Below are 19824 nucleotides of genomic sequence, written 5' to 3'. Positions count from 1 at the left end.
CGGAGAGCAAACCGAAACATGTTGTATTTTGCTTTCAGTCCTGGGAAACTGATCAAGACGGATCCGTCATTACCACCAATGCATGTCAGTGCGGACGGATCCGTTTTCTCTGCCACAATAGAAAACGGATCCGTCCTCCATTGACTTTCAATGGAGTTAATGATGGATCTGTCTTGGCTATGTTAAAGATAAAACAACCGGATCTGTTCATAACGGATGCAGATGGTTGTATTATCAGTAACGGAAGCGTTTTTCCTGGAGCCTGCTGGATCCAGCAAAAACGCTAGTGTGAAAGTACCCTTAAATTGGAGCATTTTCTAGGCATGCTCTGTGGCCTGTGGGGAGGTCAGGAAGGTGTTACTTGTCATTGTAATTCTGTCTCTGGTGATAATGATGATAGCTACTGAAAAGTTACCTGTACAGAACAGGAAATCATGACATGTTATTAGGCCAAGTGGCCAGTGCAAAAATTGCAGGACAATTAAAAAAAAAACCTTAACGACCTGCGCCGTACATGTATGGCGCAACCGGACATAACTTAATCTCCAGCACTGTATATGTACAGCACGCTGATCAGGCGGGTGCAGGAGCTGCGCCCGTCCGATCTGCAACAGGGGTCCGGCTGTATGCACCGGCATCGGTGAAATCACCAATGCCAGCGCATTAACCCCTGCACGGCCGCGGAAAATAAAAACTGTGCTAAAAAACATTTTTTGGTCACCTTGCATCACTAAAAGTACAACACCAAGCAATCAAAAAGGCATATGCCCCCAAAATAGTACCAATCTAACCATAACTTCATCCCGCAAAAATGATACCCTACCTAAGACAATCGCTTAAAAACTGAAAAAAACTATGGCTCTCAGACTAGGGAGACACTAAAACATGCTTTTTTTTGTTAAAAAAAATTATATCATTGTGTAAAGCTTACATAAATAAAAAAAAAGTATACATGTTAGGTATTGCCACGTCCGTAACGACCTGCTCTATAGAAATATCACATGAACTAACCCCTTTTGTGGTCACCTTACATCACAAAAAGTGTAATAGCAAGCGATCAAAAAGTCATACGCAACCCAAAATAGTGCCAATCAAACCATCATCTCATCCTGCAAAAAGTTAGACACTACCTAAGACAATCGCCCAAAAAATAAAAAATAAACGGCTCTCAGAATATGGAGACACTGAAACGTTTTTTTAAATTCAAAAATGCTGTTATTGTGTAAAACTTAAATAAATAAAAAAGTATATATATTAGGTATCACCGTGTCCGTAAGAACCTGCTATATAAAACTATCACATGAACTAACCCCTCAGATGAACAACGTAAAAAAAAAAAATTACTGTGTAAAAAAAGCCATTTTTTGTCACCTTACATCACAAAAAGTGTAATAGCAAGCGATCAAAAGTCATACGCACCCTAAAATAGTACCAATCAAACCGTCATCTCATACTGAAAAAAATGAGCCCCTAAAATAAAAAAATATGGCTTTCAGAATAGAGACACAAAAAAAAAAATTTTTTCAAAAATGCTTTATTATGTAAAACTGAAACAAACAACCAAAAATAGTTCTCTCAGTCTATAGAGACACTAAAACATGCATTTTCTTGTTTCAAAAATGATATCATTGTGTAAAGCTTGCATAACTAAAAAAAAGTATACATATTTGGTATTGTCGCGTCCGTAACAACCTGCTCCTTTAAAAATACCACATGATCTAACCTGTCAGATGAACATTGTAAATAACAAAAAATAAAAATCGTGCCAAAACAGCTATTTTTTGTTATTTAGCCTCACAAAAAGTGTAATATAGAGCAACAAAAAATCATATACAGTCTAAAATATCACCAGCAAAACTGCCACCTTATCCCGTAGTTTCTAAAATGGGGTCATTTTTTGGAGTTTCTACTCTAGGGGTGCATCAGGGGGTCTTCAAATGTGACATGGCAACTTAAAATTATCCCAGGGAAATCTGCCTTCCAAAAACCGTATGGCGTTCCTTTCCTTCTGCGCCCTGCCGTGTGCCTGTACAGCAATTTACGACCACATATGAGGTGTTTCTGTAAACTACAGAATCAGGGCAATAAATATTGAGTTTTGATTGGCTGTTAACCCCTGCTTTGTTACTGAAAAAAATGGATTAAAATGGAAAATCTGCCAATAAAGTTAAATTCTGAAATTTCATCTCCATTTTCCTTTAATTCTTGTGGAACACCTAAAGGGTTAACAAGGTTTGTAAAATAAGTTTTGAATACCTTGAGGGGTGTAGTTTCTAAAATGGGGTCACTTTTTTGGTGTTTCTACTCTAGAGGTGCATCAGGGAGTCTTCAAATGTGACATGGCGGCTTAAAATTATCCCAGTGAAATCTGCTTTCCAAAAATCATATGGCGTTCCTTTCTTCTGCGCAATGCCGTGTGCCCGTACAGCAGTTTCCAACCACATATGGGGTGTTTCTGTAAACTACAGAATCAGGGCAATAAATATTGAGTTTTATTTGGCGGCTAACCCTTGCTTTGTTAGTGGAAAAAAACGTATAAACTTTTTTAATCTGCCAAAAAAGTGCAATTCTGAAATTTGATCTCCATTTTCCATTAATTCTCGTGGAACACCTAAAGGGTTAACAAAGTTTGTAAAGTCAGTTTTGAATACCTTGAGGGGTGTAGTTTCTAAAATGGGGTCATTTTTGGGTGGTTTCTATTATGTAAGCCTCACAAAGTGACTTCAGACCTGAACTGGTCCTTAAAAAGTGGGTTTGGGAAATTTTCTGAAAGATTTCAAGATTTGCTTCTAAGCCTTTTAATGTCCCCAAATTTTTTTTGCACTGGAGCTCATTTTAAGGGGGTATTTTGGTACTGGCACACATTATGGGGCATTTTTCTACTGTCACATTATAAAGAGAATTATTACTACTGGGGGGGAATTATGGTGAGCTTTATTACGACTGGGGGACTATGGGGAACATGATTACTAGTATGGGCACTTGAGAGCATTATTGTAGGCAATGTTTGGTGCTATACTTGTAAAGACAACAAAAACGTTGACGGAACCCCAGTGCAGCCCTTTATAAATCAATAGGCACGCAATATTTTGATTCATTGTAAAATAGAGACAAAAGAAATGTAGCCCTGATGGAAAACACAAACTAGTTTGGTGAACAAAGGCTTATTTTTTGGTTATTTTTATTTAGTTGGTGTCACATTTAAAGATAAAGGGGGGAGCGAAGGTAAGAATGGGTAAATAGGGTGGGGATCTTAATATGCAGTCTCCAAAATGCAGAACAGCACAGAAAATAAGGATAAAAGCTACTTCTGTCAGATGTCACAGCAATCCAAGTACTCATCTCCATAGTCTAAATATATCCCAAAAAAAACACACCTTACGAAAAGCATGACATTTATTGAGATCTATAGCCACTAATTCTTCCATTCTATGAATCCTGTTTAGGCCATCTTCAAATTCATATCTTGGTGGAACAGTTGTGGACTACCTAAGTTTAAGAGTCCTTGCTGGGGGCGTGGCCTAACCGTCATGGAGTGAAGACGCACACTGCTTCAGCTCCTCCAGAATCCTGCTGTAATCCTGGCCATCCGTGGACGTAATTGCCCTAAAGTAGCTGTGTGGTGTCTGGAGGGGACATGTGAACCGACTGACCTGCCTGGTGTGTTCACTGGCCATTATGGGGAAGGTGGCGACTCTGCTGACTGGCCCTTTAATTCTGATAGGCGACTATAATGCAGTCTTAGACCCGATTAAAGATAGACTTCGCCCTCAAGCTACGCACAATAAGTCACTCTGCAATTGGTCTGAGGCCCATGCTTTGACAGAGGGTTGGAGATATCTTCACCCGAGAGATCGTCAGTATTCTTGTCACTCAGCATCTTTTGATACCCTGTCCCGAATAGATCTTGTGTTTGTGAATAGGTAAGTACTACCATGGTTGACTAAAGTGGAGTACTTGCCGCGTGGCATCTCCGATCACGCCCCCTTACTAGTGATCCTGGCTCAACCACTTGCTCCCCCAGACAGACAATTGCGCCTTAACTCTCGGTGGCTGGAGGTTTTGCCTGTGACCAGTGCGGCTCAGCAGGGGGTGGCTGACTACTGGACATGCAATGAGGGGTCTTCCGACCCTATCATTGAATGGGAGGCCTTCAAGGCGGTATTACGCGGCACTCTTATTCACGCCATAGCTTCGCATAGAAAAGAGCTTGAAATTAATAGACATAGAATGAAAGCAGATGTAGCAAGTACAGAAACTAACTATATTCAGGTTGCTAGTGAGGATAATCGTAGAGCGTGGGAGGAGGCACAACGACGACTTAATCTACTATTAGTAGAATATACTCAAAAGAAGCTTCTGTTTCAAAGACAAGTGGTATTTTCGGAGGGTGATAAGAATGGGAGGGCTTTGGCCTATCTAGCAAGAACTGAGAACCCACAAACGGTGGTCTCGCATTTTATCAGCACAGAGAGTATCCAAATATCTCAACCAAGAGACATATGTGATTAATTTGCCCGGTATTACTCAGATCTTTATGATTCTAAAACACCCTTTACAGCTAGGGACATGCAGGAATTCTTAAAAAAATATTCCACTCACGTCGCTTTCCCAAACAGACAGGAATTATTTGGCCTCACCTCTTGAGGTGGGGGAAATAAAGGAGGCAATAGAGAGTATGTCGGTTGGGAAGTCCCCTGGTCCGGATGGCTTCCCTGTGGAGTGGTATAAGTTGGATGTGGACAAGCATTGTGAGAGGCTGCTTAAGCTCTTTAACTATGCTTTTGATCATAACAAACTACCCCCTTCCTTTATGGAAGCGATTATTGTAGTGATCCACAAACCTGGGAAGCCTCCTGACCAGTGTAGTTCATATAAACCGATTTCCCTTCTAAACGTCGATGCCAAAATTTTAGCTAAGATCCTGGCCCAACGTCTTGGAGATGTCATACTATCAGTAATTAACCCGGACCAATCATGCCAGGCAAGACCACTGACATTAACCTCAGAAGACTTTTTACTAACTTACATGTTAGACATGACCTCGCCGGATCCCGAGCGATTGCTTCCCTTGATTTTGAAAAAGCTTTCGACTCCGTGGAATGGACCTTCATGTGGGAGACGCTACATCGCCTACAGTTCCCCAGTCCTTCATACGGTGGGTCCAATTATTGTATCAGGCTCCTATGGCAAGGGTAAGGGTGAACGGTTATCTGTCACACCCTTGTCACCCATGCTGTTTGCCCTAGTTATGGAACCTCTTACCCAATTGATCAATAATGCCAGGCTAATAGAGGGGTGGTCAATAGCGGGAATTCAGGAGAAGTTGTCATTATATGCTGACGACTTGTTAGTATATTTGGCGGATGTGAGTCCCGCTTTTAGAAACGATAGATGGCTTCGGGAAATACTCAGGATTTCGAGTTAACTGGGCTAAGTCCAGTCTATGTCTGGTGGATGAGGTGAGTTGCTCAGATATATCACCGCTTTCGAGACTGAAGGTAGTTGACTGTTTTGTCTATTTGGGGATCAAGATTCACAGGGACCCCAGGCTGTTTTATCAACTGAATGTGATTCCCACTGTGGAAGGTATCGCTCGTAAATTAGATGCTTGGGAGAATCTGCCACTGACTCTGGTAGGTAGAATTAACATTGTAAAAATTGTGTTACTACCAAAACTTTTGTATGTGTATATATATATATATATATATATATATATATATATATATATATATATATAGAGCCGCTCCAGCTAAAATTCCTCAATTACACTTTGATTCTTTAGATAGGTTATTATCGCCTTTTTTGTGGAGGCACCAGACCCCTAGACTGGCTAGGAAATCCTTAAAGGCCCTATACCCACAGGGGGGATTGAGACTCCCAGATATGCACACTTACTACATTTCTGCCAAGCTTGTCTACGCATCTTGGTGGATTAGGGCAGACGCTAACAACCCAGCTGTAGTACTCAAAGCAGCATTGGTGGGCTCTTATGAGGCTCTAGCCAACTTGGTGTATCGAGGGGGGGCAGTTAAGGTGAACTATTATACGGAAGCTATGGCCAGTGTGGTGGCGGCCTGGAATCAGGTAGTGGAAACTCACTCTGTGACTACAGACAGGGAGTCCTGGTCCCCATATATTCCCCTGTGACGCAATAAACAGCTTAAAGAACTTTTCCTCCAAAGAGAATACAACTTGCCCCGTACAAGTTTTTCTTGGTACCTCCAGTTGAGACATGTCTGTGAGACCCAATTTAAATCCTTAGCTTTGCAGTTGAAATGTAGCCCCCTTGAGCTCGGCGGACGCAGCCATTTAAGCCAGTCTCATCCTTTTACAAGGAGATAATGAAAATGCAGGATTCGCCACTCCGGCGTTCATTTGAGCGCTGGGGTGCTGATATCCCTAACTTAGAGGTGTCTCATCTGGAGGAGCTGAGTACAGTATGGAGATCTACTGTAATAAGTGCTCGAGATCAGCTTATTCAGATTAAGTGGATACATAGGGTGTATCTAACTCCAGTGCGCCTGTGCCAAAAAGCGTAGCCTTTCAGACCCTTCGTGTTCCAGGTGTGGGGAGCCGAGAGGGACCCTATATCATATGATATGGATGTGTCCTGTCATGCAACTATACTGGAGGGAGATCTGTAATTTCATTACCATAAAATTGGGACTCCCGGGAATTAATTCCCCCATTGTATGCTTGTTAGGGCTGGTATCCGAAGTAGTCCCCACTAAATATGGTAGGAAACTGCTGTGTCTGCTGATTTTTTTTTTTTTTTTTAAAGAATTTTTATTAAGACAATAAAAATTACAGAATATTGTACGGTATAACTGCCAAAAGAGGCCGTACAAAAACAATACAAGTAGTAGATGTTACATCAAATTGACAATAGATAGCCATTTTATAGACAATACAAATACTACTCAGACATATATACTAATGTTAGGGCATTATAGTTGATGTTAAGACATTACAATTAATGATCAGGCAGTATGGTTGATGTTAAGATATAACAATTAATGAACAGATCTTCTGATTGAAGTAAAAATCATATAGTTTATGTAATGCTAATGTTGAGTAGCAATTTTATTTAAAATTCCTTTACGATTCCCACTCCTTCCAGGCAACTTTGAACTTAGCGTGTGTCCTGTTTTCCCAGGCCGCAATTTCGTCAAATCTGTAAATAGTATCTACCTTACAGATCCATTGATCATCTGAGGGGATATCAGTAGAGAGCCAATATCTCGGTACTAGAAGACGTGCCGCCATTATTAACTTGTTAAATAATGGAGGAATCCTAAGGGGTGTGTCAGATGAATGGGAACCTAGGAGAGCTAATTTAGGAGACAGCGAAATAGCTGAATTACAGATTTTGTTGCTCCTTGAGAATATTTTTTCCCACCAATTGTGGATAAGTGGGCACGTCCACCACCGTGGTAGAAGGTTCCCTCTTTTTCACCTCAGCGCCAACATACATCCAAGCCCCCCTTACCATATCTACAAGTTATATCCGGTGTCTTATACCACCTTGTTAAGACCTTATAACCGTTTTCCTGGATCCTCACACATCGAGAGGAAGTATGAGGTTTCAAGAGTATGCAGGAAAGTTCTTCAGGGGAAAACGTGTGGTTCAGATCTTTCTCCCAATGATTAATGTAAGCCGGTTTGGGCGGCAAAATAGGTGAGCTAATTCTTTTGTAAATTTGCAAAATATGTTTGCTTGGGGTGGATTGGTTCTGTATCAAGGATTCAAACCACGTGAGAGGTCTGATTAGAGAACGGTATGGTATGTTTTTGGAGATGTAGTTCCATAAAAAGGAGATGACAAAGGGGTTAGTTGCATGTGCTTGGATAGCTGATAAAAAGGCCTCACCTTCCAACAAAGTCCCAGAGTCATTGAACACTGACCTGATAGGGATTGTTGAGTGGCGGAGTGGGAGAGGTATAAATTTTTTCAATTCTTCAGAGGCTAGGTCTAATACGTCCCTAATTTGCACAATAGGTGAGGGGACAGGAATACCATAATTGGAGTCCTGGAACCATTTCCATGTCTCCAAGGTAGCCCTAAACGTTGGACCAGCTTTTAGAACCCTTGAAGGGAAGTTCCGAGTCTCTACCAAAAGACCCCTAAGTGAGTGATTCGAGTGGGAGGTTTCCATCCCCACCCACGATTTGTGGGGTGGTTGTCTAAACCAGTCGAGGGCTCTCGTCAGGAGAATAGCTCTGTTATATAAAAGCGGGTGGGGAAGTCCAATACCACCAAAAGCTCTGGGCCTCTGGAGAACTGCTATGGAAATCCTAGATTTTTTTTTTGTTCCAAACAAAGGCTCTAACTAGTTTTGAGAGGGAGTCATAGTATTCTTTTGGGATGGGGATGGGGAGAACCTGCTGCAGGTAATTGAGTCTGGGAAGGACCAGGGACGTAACCATATTTTTTCAGCCAAACAGGATAGTGTTGGAGAATGTAAATTGTCCAATTAGTCCTGCATTGACTTACGGAGGGGGATGTAATTGAGTGCAAACAGTTTGTTTATATCCTGAGGTATTTTAACCCCTATATATGTGAGAAAGGGAGCTTCCCAATTAAAAGGGGACGATTTGGCCAATCTTTGTTTAACAGAAGGTCTAAGGCCTACTGGGAGGACATTGGATTTATTCAGATTGATTTTGAAGTTAGATAGAGGGCTAAAAACTTCTAAAATGTTGTATACAATAGGCAGGGAGGTTTCAGGGTTGGTTGTGATTATCATAAGATCATCTGCAAAAGCAGCGACCTTGTGATCCTGTCCCCCTAGATTAATGCCTTTTATTTTGTTTTCTTGGCGGATAGTTTGATAGTGCCACCTTTCTGAGTTATAGCAACTTCAGCTTTGTTATCCTCCGGCAGAGTCATTAGGATCGTCAGTAATCCCACAGTCCAAGTGGACCATCTGTGCCATCTTCCAGAATTGAGGGAGTGCATCCTGGTGGAGGTCAGAGCTGTCTGCTCCCGTTAGTACCTCACTTTGTCCTTTTTCGAGGTTAGGACTGTCTGTCCCCGTTATTACCTCACTTTGTCCTTTTTCGAGGTCAGGACTGTCTGTCCCCATTATTATCTCCTTTTGGGGTACCTCCTTTAGCAGTTTCACTCTGGTGGCGTGGATCCAAGTAGGTGCTTCTTCTGTGAGTACAGCTGTGCGGGTCGCGGCTACCACTGTAGTGGGTGGTCCATAGGTGAAGTCTCCTGTGAATTTTCCTTTCTTTAATTTCTTTATCAGCACGATATCTCCCACTTGGAATGGGTGAGTTGGTTCTGTGGAAGACAAGGAGACTTACAAGCAACTTTTTTCCTCAATTTCACTTTGGACTTTAATGAATCTGGTTACATTGGTGTTTGGGTTGTTCCTCAAACATGTGATACACCTTCCCACATAATCTGACACTAACTGTTTAATGCCTGTAATATAGAAGTTCTGTGCTAGCAGCATGTGTGTTGTTTGAATGCTGTTGTGTCCTACTCCATGAAAATGTGCAATGAACAGAGGGGAGCTGTGCTGTGGTATGCATGTTTCCCCCTCTTTGCAGAATAATCCTGTCCTAGGATTCTTCTGCAAGATTGGATAACACCAATCGGCCATTTCATCGTCAGTAGCTGAGGACTGGAGATCCACAAGCATCTGAGTTAACTCAAGTGAAGGAGGTACTAATTTCACCATCTGCAATGTGGCCGGGGCCATCAGTGCAGCCTTCTTGGCCTCCGCGTGTGCCAGGGCATTGCCTTCGGACACATGATCTTTACCACCAGTATGCGCCCTGCAGTGGACAATTGCAATCTGTCAGGGAAATATTATGGCTTCTAAAAGTTGTATGACAAGTTGTGAATGTGAGATGTGCTTACCATCAGCTACAATGAATCGTCTCCTTTGCCAAATGACCCCGTGGTCCCAGACCACTTCATGTGCATACCTGCTGTCAGCGTAAATGGTGACTGGCTTACCTTCATGTAGTATGCATGCTCTTGTAAGTGCAATCAATTCTGCTGCTTGTGCAGATTGGTATGTGATGGGTCTGGCTTCCAGGACAATATGTGTAGCATAACAATAGCATATCCTGCATGATAAGTGTTGTCATTTGGTCTGCTGCAGGATCCATCAACAAAAACATCAGGATCCCCTTCTACTGGTACAGATTGTAAATCAGAGCGGGGCGATGTCTCATGTTGTATGGCGTGTATACAATCATGTGCCTCTGTCAAGTGATCCTCAGGTCCTTTAAGTCCTAATAGGGCATTCAAGATAGGTACTGGACCTGAGGTGTGTGTTGCATATTTGATTTGAAATTAGGGATTGCTGAGGAGTAGAATCTTACATCTAGACAGTCTCTGTGCAGACATGTGCTGTGTGTGTATGCCTTTGAGAAGGCCTGCTACATCATGTGTGGTGTACAGGATAGTCTCATGTCCCATTGTGAGTGGCGTTGCAAGCTCAGCAATCATAGCACAGGCTGCAAGAGATCTCAGACAGGGCGGCCTTTCTATGGACGGATGCCAGAACCACCTTTGAGAAAAAAGCACAAGGACGTAACTTGCCTCCGTGATATTGTGTCAGCACACCCGCCATGGTTTTACAATTTTGTCGAGCATATACGTGGAATGTGAGTTTGTAGTCAGGGAGGCCCAAACCTGGACTTGTCATTAAAGAACATTTCAAATAATCAAATGCATTAATCATTTCCTCAGACCACCTGATGAGATCTGGCATGTCTGCCAGAGTGGCTTGTCTCATTACATAGTAGGAGCAATCAGGAATCCATTGTCTGCAGTAGTTTATCATACCAAGGAAAGATAACATTTATTTCTTGGTGTGCGGGGTGACCACGCCCGCAATCAGACTGGACTCTTTCTGTGCTGATTCTCCTTTCTCCCTTTGTGAGAACAAAGCCCAAGTATTCAACTTGCTTTCTACACCATTGCATTTTCTTGCGTGACACCTTGTGTCCACATTCAGACAACCATTTCAACAAAGATAAACCTGTTGGGCATTTTCATACATATATAATATTATCTAATGACATTATAATCAAAATTAATGCTCATCTCATTGCCTTTAAGAATAAGATCAGCTTGAACCAAAGTTTTCTTATGCGGCTGGAAAAAAACCAAGATGAGTTCATGGCAAGTTCAGTTTAAAAAAAAAAATAATAATAATAATAATAATTGTGAACATAAACGGACATTGTATTTAAAAAGTTAGTGCTGAAGATATGAGACCATCTGTTAAGGAGTAAGTCAACTCCCTAAAACATGGAGGGAACAAGGTTACTTGATAAGGATTCATGTCTTTATCGCACACCTGCTGTATGAGCTTCAATTTATATATACATAATTATATTATATATATATCTCTGTATGGTATATTTAGTTTACAACATATGTTAATCAATAATTCACATAATGTGTTATCTATGTGTAACAATGTATCGATTTATATATATGTTATACCATGTATTTACCATTTAGAAGGTATAGAAACAAATAAGTTTAAGTTAATTGGATTTCAAAACAATAGTTATTCATGGATGTAGATAAATGAAATATACAAGTTCCGATGCCAAGCATCAAAGCCGCTACATAAAATTTTCATCAAGTCAATCTATATTTCAAAAAGATAGGAGAAGACAGTCAACTCCAACAAGTCCAGGATATAGGTAATTAAAAGTGTAAGGAAAAGACCTTCCTCAGTGATTTATATGGAAAGGTCAAAGAGGTCCTGAGAACGTAATTTTAGATACTTAATTTCAATGCTTAAAAAGTTGGGATGTTCACCTACGGTACTGCAGTGCCATCTGGAGGCAGATGGGCAACATTATATTATTTCATTATTTGTTCTAATACCATATTAGGAGTTGAGATAACGTCATGATGTTATTAGCATGCGAATACACCCACCCTACCTGATTGGGAATCCATAATCTAAAGGGGATGATTCTTAGATAAGTGGGGGGAATAATTATTCGTGTGCGGAGTAGTATAAAAAGATATAGCAAGAAAAAAAAAGGGGTTCAAGAGAAAAGAAAGCTAGCTAGTAGAGGAGAAGTTGAGGTCTATCAAGATGGAAGCCATAATGAGATGCGCTATGATGGACCACCCAGCTTTCCTAGGAGCAGAAGTGAGATTCCTGCTAGGACTTGGTAAGAGACACAGAAAATGATATTTCATTTTATTAGGACTAATTTGATAGTGTGGGTGAAATTGTACCATCTAGATTGGTGAATAAATAAATGATTAAATAAATTGATCATCTCCATATTGAGATGTAGTCTTAGGATATTGTGAGGCTTCATTCTACCTGCAGAAGAATCTAGACTCATAATCTAGCAAAGCATTAAATAATTGCTTATATATATATTGATATTGATAGAACATTCTTCGCCAAGCTAAGTGATGGATTCCCACCGGAAAGACGTCAAGTCCTTCCCATTTAAGATCCTAGATCCCTGTTATTTGTCTTAATAGTCTTACCAAAGTTATATATGTGAAAATAGTCCGGGATGGGGCGGAAGGATACAGTTGTCTCTTCTAAGTTATATCCTTGGATGGATTTGCCCATCTTGAAGTCATGTGATGTGTAGTTGGTTAGGGGGGCAGAATGTATTTAGCATTCTATATTGATGTCTAGGATTAGACATGCCCATCCTGATATCATGAGGTTTTCTCTGAACAGAAGTAATGTATATAACTTATGTTCCTATTTTGATATCCTAACCTTATAATAGCTTGGTTATAATGTGACAAGTTATTTCCACTCACATATATTGTTAAGCCTGTAATGCTTTATATTAACGATATATATATTCATTTGCATGTATCATTGTGTTTATTTACTTATATATGTTTATAATCTTGTAACCAATAAATCTGCATATTTTTATAATACCTGTGTATTATTGTATAATGTAGAACTACATTTTATCATTAACGTCATCTCACGTCAAAAAGAACTTATTTATCTGAGGAAATAGTCGGACTCAGATGTGAATTGTATCAATTAGGTTGTCTACAATTCACCAGGTCATGATTTTAAGAATTTATGACAAATTTTATAAATTTAATTTTTTTTATGGTTAATTATTTTTATGACCATAATTAATAATTCTTAATTGAATTATTACCCCCCCCCCGACATAAAATGGAGGTTCCACCGAGATGTGATTGATGAGATGACATATTAACCACCTCAGCCCCCATGGCTTAAACACCCTGAAAGACCAGGCCACTTTTTACACTTCTGACCTACACTACTTTCACCATTTATTGCTCGGTCATGCAACTTACCACCCAAATGAATTTTACCTCCTTTTCTTCTCACTAATAGAGCTTTCATTTGGTGGTATTTCATTGCTGCTGACATTTTTACTTTTTTTGTTATTAATCGAAATTTAACGATTTTTTTGCAAAAAAATGACATTTTTCACTTTCAGTTGTAAAATTTTGCAAAAAAAACGAGATCCATATATAAATTTTGCTCTAAATTTATTGTTCTACATGTCTTTGATAAAAAAAAATGTTTGGGTAAAAAAAAAATGGTTTGGGTAAAAGTTATAGCGTTTACAAACTATGGTACAAAAATGTGAATTTCCGCTTTTTGAAGCAGCTCTGACTTTCTGAGCACCTGTCATGTTTCCTGAGGTTCTACAATGGCCAGACAGTACAAACACCCCACAAATGACCCCATTTCAGAAAGTAGACACCCTAAGGTATTCGCTGATGGGCATAGTGAGTTCATAGAACTTTTTATTTTTTGTCACAAGTTAGCGGAAAATGATGATTTTTTTTTTTCTTACAAAGTCTCATATTCCACTAACTTGTGACAAAAAATAAAAACTTCCATGAACTCACTATGCCAATCAGCGAATACCTTGGGATGTCTTCTTTCCAAAATGGGGTCACTTGTGGGGTAGTTATACTGCCCTGGCATTCTAGGGGCCCAAATGTGTGGTAAGGAGTTTGAAATCAAATTCTGTAAAAAATGGCTGGTGAAATCCGAAAGGTGCTCTTTGGAATATGGGCCCCTTTGCCCACCTAGGCTGCAAAAAAGTGTCACACATGTGGTATCTCCATATTCAGGAGAAGTTGGGGAATGTGTTTTGGGGTGTCATTTTACATATACCCATGCTGGGTGAGAGAAATATCTTGGCAAAAGACAACTTTGTATAAAAAAATGGGAAAAGTTGTCTTTTGCCAAGATATTTCTCTCACCCAGCATGGGTATATGTAAAATGACACCCCAAAACACATTCCCCAACTTCTCCTGAATACGGAGATACCACATGTGTGACACTTTTTTGCAGCCTAGGTGGGCAAAGGGGCCCATATTCCAAAGAGCACCTTTCGGATTTCACCAGCCATTTTTTACAGAATTTGATTTCAAACTCCTTACCACACATTTGGGCCCCTAGAATGCCAGGGCAGTATAACTACCCCACAAGTGACCCCATTTTGGAAAGAAGACACCCCAAGGTATTCGCTGATGGGCATAGTGAGTTCATGGAAGTTTTTATTTTTTGTCACAAGTTAGTGGAATATGAGACTTTGTAAGAAAAAAAAAAAAATCATCATTTTCCACTAACTTGTGACAAAAAATAAAAAATTCTAGGAACTCGCCATGCCCCTCACGGAATACCATGGGGTGTCTTCTTTCCAAAATGGGGTCACTTGTGGGGTAGTTATACTGCCCTGGCATTTTCCAGGGGCCCTAATGTGTGGTAAGTAGGTAAATGACCTGTGAAATCCTAAAGGTGCTCTTTGGAATGTGGGCCCCTTTGCCCACCTAGGCTGCAAAAAAGTGTCACACATGTGGTATCGCCGTATTCAGGAGAAGTTGGGGAATGTGTTTTGGGGTGTCATTTTACATATACCCATGCTGGGTGAGAGAAATATCTTGGCAAAAGACAACTTTTTATAAAAAAAATGGTAAAAGTTGTCTTTTGCCAAGATATTTCTCTCACCCAGCATGGGTATATGTAAAATGACACCCCAAAACACATTCCCCAACTTCTCCTGAATACGGAGATACCAGATGTGTGACACTTTTTTGCAGCCTAGGTGGGCAAAGGGGCCCATATTCCAAAGAGCACCTTTCGGATTTCACTGGTCATTTTTTACAGAATTTGATTTCAAACTCCTTACCACACATTTGGGCCCCTAGAATGCCAGGGCAGTATAACTACCCCACAAGTGACCCCATTTTGGAAAGAAGACACCCCAAGGTATTCGCTGATGGGCATAGTGAGTTCATGGAAGTTTTTATTTTTTGTCACAAGTTAGTGGAATATGAGACTTTGTAAGAAAAGAAATAAATAAAAAAAAATCATCATTTTCCACTAACTTGTGACAAAAAATAAAAAATTCTAGGAACTCGCCATGCCCCTCACGGAATACCTTGGGGTGTATTCTTTCCAAAATGGGGTCACTTGTGGGGTAGTTATACTGCCCTGGCATTTTCCAGGGGCCCTAATGTGTGGTAAGTAGGTAAATGACCTGTGAAATCCTAAAGGTGCTCTTTGGAATGTGGGCCCCTTTGCCCACCTAGGCTGCAAAAAAGTGTCACACGTGGTATCGCCGTATTCAGGAGAAGTTGGGGAATGTGTTTTGGGGTGTCATTTTACCTATACCCATGCTGGGTGAGAGCAATATCTTGTCAAAAGACAACTTTTCCCATTTTTTTATACAAAGTTGGCATTTGACCAAGATATTTCTCTCACCCAGCATGGGTATATGTAAAATGACACCCCAAAACACATTCCCCAACTTCTCCTGAGTACGGCGATACCAGATGTGTGACACTTTTTTGCAGCCTAGATGCGCAAAGGTGCCCAAATTCCTTTTAGGAGGGCATTTTTAGACATTTGGATACCAGACTTCTTCTCACGCTTTGGGGCCCCTAGAATGCCAGGGCAGTATAAATACCCCACATGTGACCCCATTTTGGAAAGAAGACACCCCAAGGTATTCAATGAGGGGCATGGCGAGTTCATAGAAATTTTTTTTTTTTGGCCCAAGTTAGCGGAAATTGATATATATTTTTTTTTTCTCACAAAGTCTCCCTTTCCGCTAACTTGGGACAAAAATTTCAATCTTTCATGAACTCAATATGCCCCTCACGGAATACCTTGGGGTGTCTTCTTTCCGAAATGGGGTCACATGTGGGGTATTTATACTGCCCTGGCATTCTAGGGGCCCTAAAGCGTGAGAAGAAGTCTGGAATATAAATGTCTAAAAAATTTTACGCATTTGGATTCCGTGAGGGGTATGGTGAGTTCATGTGAGATTTAATTTTTTGACACAAGTTAGTGGAATATAGACTTTGTAAGAAAAAAAAATAATAATTCCGCTAACTTGTGTCAAAAAAATGTCTGAATGGAGCCTTACAGAGGGTGATCAATGACAGGGGGGGTGATCAATGACAGGGGTGGTGATCAATGACAGGGGGGTGATCAGAGAGTCTATATGGGGTGATCACCCCCCTGTAAGGCTCCATTCAGATGTCCGTATGTGTTTTGCGGATCCGATCCATGTATCCGTAAAAATCATACGGACATCTGAATGCAGCAAGACGGGGGGGGGGGGGGGTGATCAATGACAGGGGGGGGGGTGATCAATGACAGGGGGGTGATCAGGGAGTCTATATGGGGTGATCACCCCCCCTGGAAGGCTCCAGGGAGACGCCTGTATGTGTTTTGCGGATCCAATCCATCTATCAGTGGATCCGTAAAAATCATGCGGACATCTGAATGGAGCTTTACAGGGGGTTGATCAATGACAGGGGTGTAATCAATGACAGGGGGGTGATCAGGGAGTCTATATGGGGTGATAACCACAGTCATTGATCACGCCCCTGTAAGGCTTCATTCAGACGTCCGTATGCGTTTTGCGGATCCGATCCATCTATCAGTGGATCCGTAAAAATCATGCGGACATCTGAATGGAGCTTTACAGGGGGTTGATCAATGACAGGGGTGTAATCAATGACAGGGGGGTGATCAGGGAGTCTATATGGGGTGATAACCACAGTCATTGATCACGCCCCTGTAAGGCTTCATTCAGACGTCCGTATGCGTTTTGCGGATCCGATCCATCTATCAGTGGATCCGTAAAAATCATGCGGACATCTGAATGGAGCTTTACAGGGGGTTGATCAATGACAGGGGTGTAATCAATGACAGGGGGGTGATCAGGGAGTCTATATGGGGTGATAACCACAGTCATTGATCACGCCCCTGTAAGGCTTCATTCAGACATCCGTATGCGTTTTGCGGATCCGATCCATCTATCAGTGGATCCGTAAAAATCATGCGGACATCTGAATGGAGCTTTACAGGGGGTTGATCAATGACAGGGGTGTAATCAATGACAGGGGGGTGATCAGGGAGTCTATATGGGGTGATAACCACAGTCATTGATCACGCCCCTGTAAGGCTTCATTCAGACGTCCGTATGCATTTTGCGGATCCGATCCATCTATCAGTGGATCCGTAAAAATCATGCGGACATCTGAATGGAGCTTTACAGGGGGTTGATCAATGACAGGGGTGTAATCAATGACAGGGGGGTGATCAGGGAGTCTATATGGGGTGATAACCACAGTCATTGATCACGCCCCTGTAAGGCTTCATTCAGACGTCCGTATGCGTTTTGCGGATCCGATCCATCTATCAGTGGATCCGTAAAAATCATGCGGACATCTGAATGGAGCTTTACAGGGGGTTGATCAATGACAGGGGTGTAATCAATGACAGGGGGGTGATCAGGGAGTCTATATGGGGTGATAACCACAGTCATTGATCACGCCCCTGTAAGGCTTCATTCAGACGTCCGTATGCGTTTTGCGGATCCGATCCATCTATCAGTGGATCCGTAAAAATCATGCGGACATCTGAATGGAGCTTTACAGGGGGTTGATCAATGACAGGGGTGTAATCAATGACAGGGGGGTGATCAGGGAGTCTATATGGGGTGATAACCACAGTCATTGATCACGCCCCTGTAAGGCTTCATTCAGACGTCCGTATGCGTTTTGCGGATCCGATCCATCTATCAGTGGATCCGTAAAAATCATGCGGACATCTGAATGGAGCTTTACAGGGGGTTGATCAATGACAGGGGTGTAATCAATGACAGGGGGGTGATCAGGGAGTCTATATGGGGTGATAACCACAGTCATTGATCACGCCCCTGTAAGGCTTCATTCAGACGTCCGTATGCGTTTTGCGGATCCGATCCATCTATCAGTGGATCCGTAAAAATCATGCGGACATCTGAATGGAGCTTTACAGGGGGTTGATCAATGACAGGGGTGTAATCAATGACAGGGGGGTGATCAGGGAGTCTATATGGGGTGATAACCACAGTCATTGATCACGCCCCTGTAAGGCTTCATTCAGACGTCCGTATGCGTTTTGCGGATCCGATCCATCTATCAGTGGATCCGTAAAAATCATGTGGACATCTGAATGGAGCTTTACAGGGGGTTGATCAATGACAGGGGTGTAATCAATGACAGGGGGGTGATCAGGGAGTCTATATGGGGTGATAACCACAGTCATTGATCACGCCCCTGTAAGGCTTCATTCAGACGTCCGTATGCGTTTTGCGGATCCGATCCATCTATCAGTGGATCCGTAAAAATCATGTGGACATCTGAATGGAGCTTTACAGGGGGTTGATCAATGACAGGGGTGTAATCAATGACAGGGGGGTGATCAGGGAGTCTATATGGGGTGATCAGGGGTGATCAAGGGTGAATAAGGGGTTAATAAGTGACGGGGGGGGGTGTAGTGTAGTGTGGTGCTTGGTGCAACATATTACTGAGCTACCTGTGTCCTCTGGTGGTCGATCCAAACAAAGGGGACCACCAGAGGACCAGGTAGCAGGTATATTAGACGCTGTTATCAAAACAGCGTCTAATATACCTGTTAGGGGTTAAAAAAAACACATCTCCAGCCTGCCAGCGAACGATCGCCGCTGGCAGGCTGGAGATCCACTCTCTTACCTTCCGTTCCTGTGAGCGCGCGCGCCTGTGTGCGCGCGTTCACAGGAAATCTCGCGTCTCGCGAGATGACGCGTATATGCGTGACTCTGCGCAGCGCTGCCACCTCCGGAACGCGATCCTGCGTTAGGCGGTCCGGAGGTGGTTAATGATAAATTGTCATGTATATTGTTGCTGGCATTAGAATGCTACAGCCAGATCACGTTTACAACCCTTAGAAGGGCGAGGTATATACATAGTCAAAATTAATGTCCTGGTACTGAAGGGGTTAAGCCCATACCAGAACCGCAGATGAGTTGTTGCAGTAAAGTGTTATTACACGAATGCAACCAATGCATGACATGTAAATCAACTCAGGAGTTGTTTGTCTATGCTAAACACAATTGATGTTTTTGTATCGCCAGAAATTAATAGTAAATTGTCCCAAGATAGGGAACAGACGTAGGTCTCATTAGCCTAGGCGGTACAGGGTCCGGTTCTAGTCCTTTGTTTGACTCAGGAACCTTCCTATTAATTCCTGGCCAGTTACCTCCCATAGTTGGAGATTAACCCCATATACAGGGAGGTTGAGTTTAGTAGCTCAGGGCGTTACAGGATAATAGAGGAACTTTATACATAAAGTCTGACCCAATGTTATTGATAAATAGAATCTATAAGAACACAATTTTAAACAGGTTAATTGCTATGTATGTTAATGTAACCATGCTTTCTTATAGGATCCTAATGTACAATCTGCAATTGTTGCAGATATGATAATCCTCCAAGGGGGGAATTGTTTTTTATAATCTCTGATTAATCG

This window comes from Bufo bufo, chromosome 2, assembly GCF_905171765.1.
Source record: "Bufo bufo chromosome 2, aBufBuf1.1, whole genome shotgun sequence".
Taxonomy (NCBI): domain Eukaryota; kingdom Metazoa; phylum Chordata; class Amphibia; order Anura; family Bufonidae; genus Bufo; species Bufo bufo.
This window is presented reverse-complemented; position numbering follows the sequence as displayed.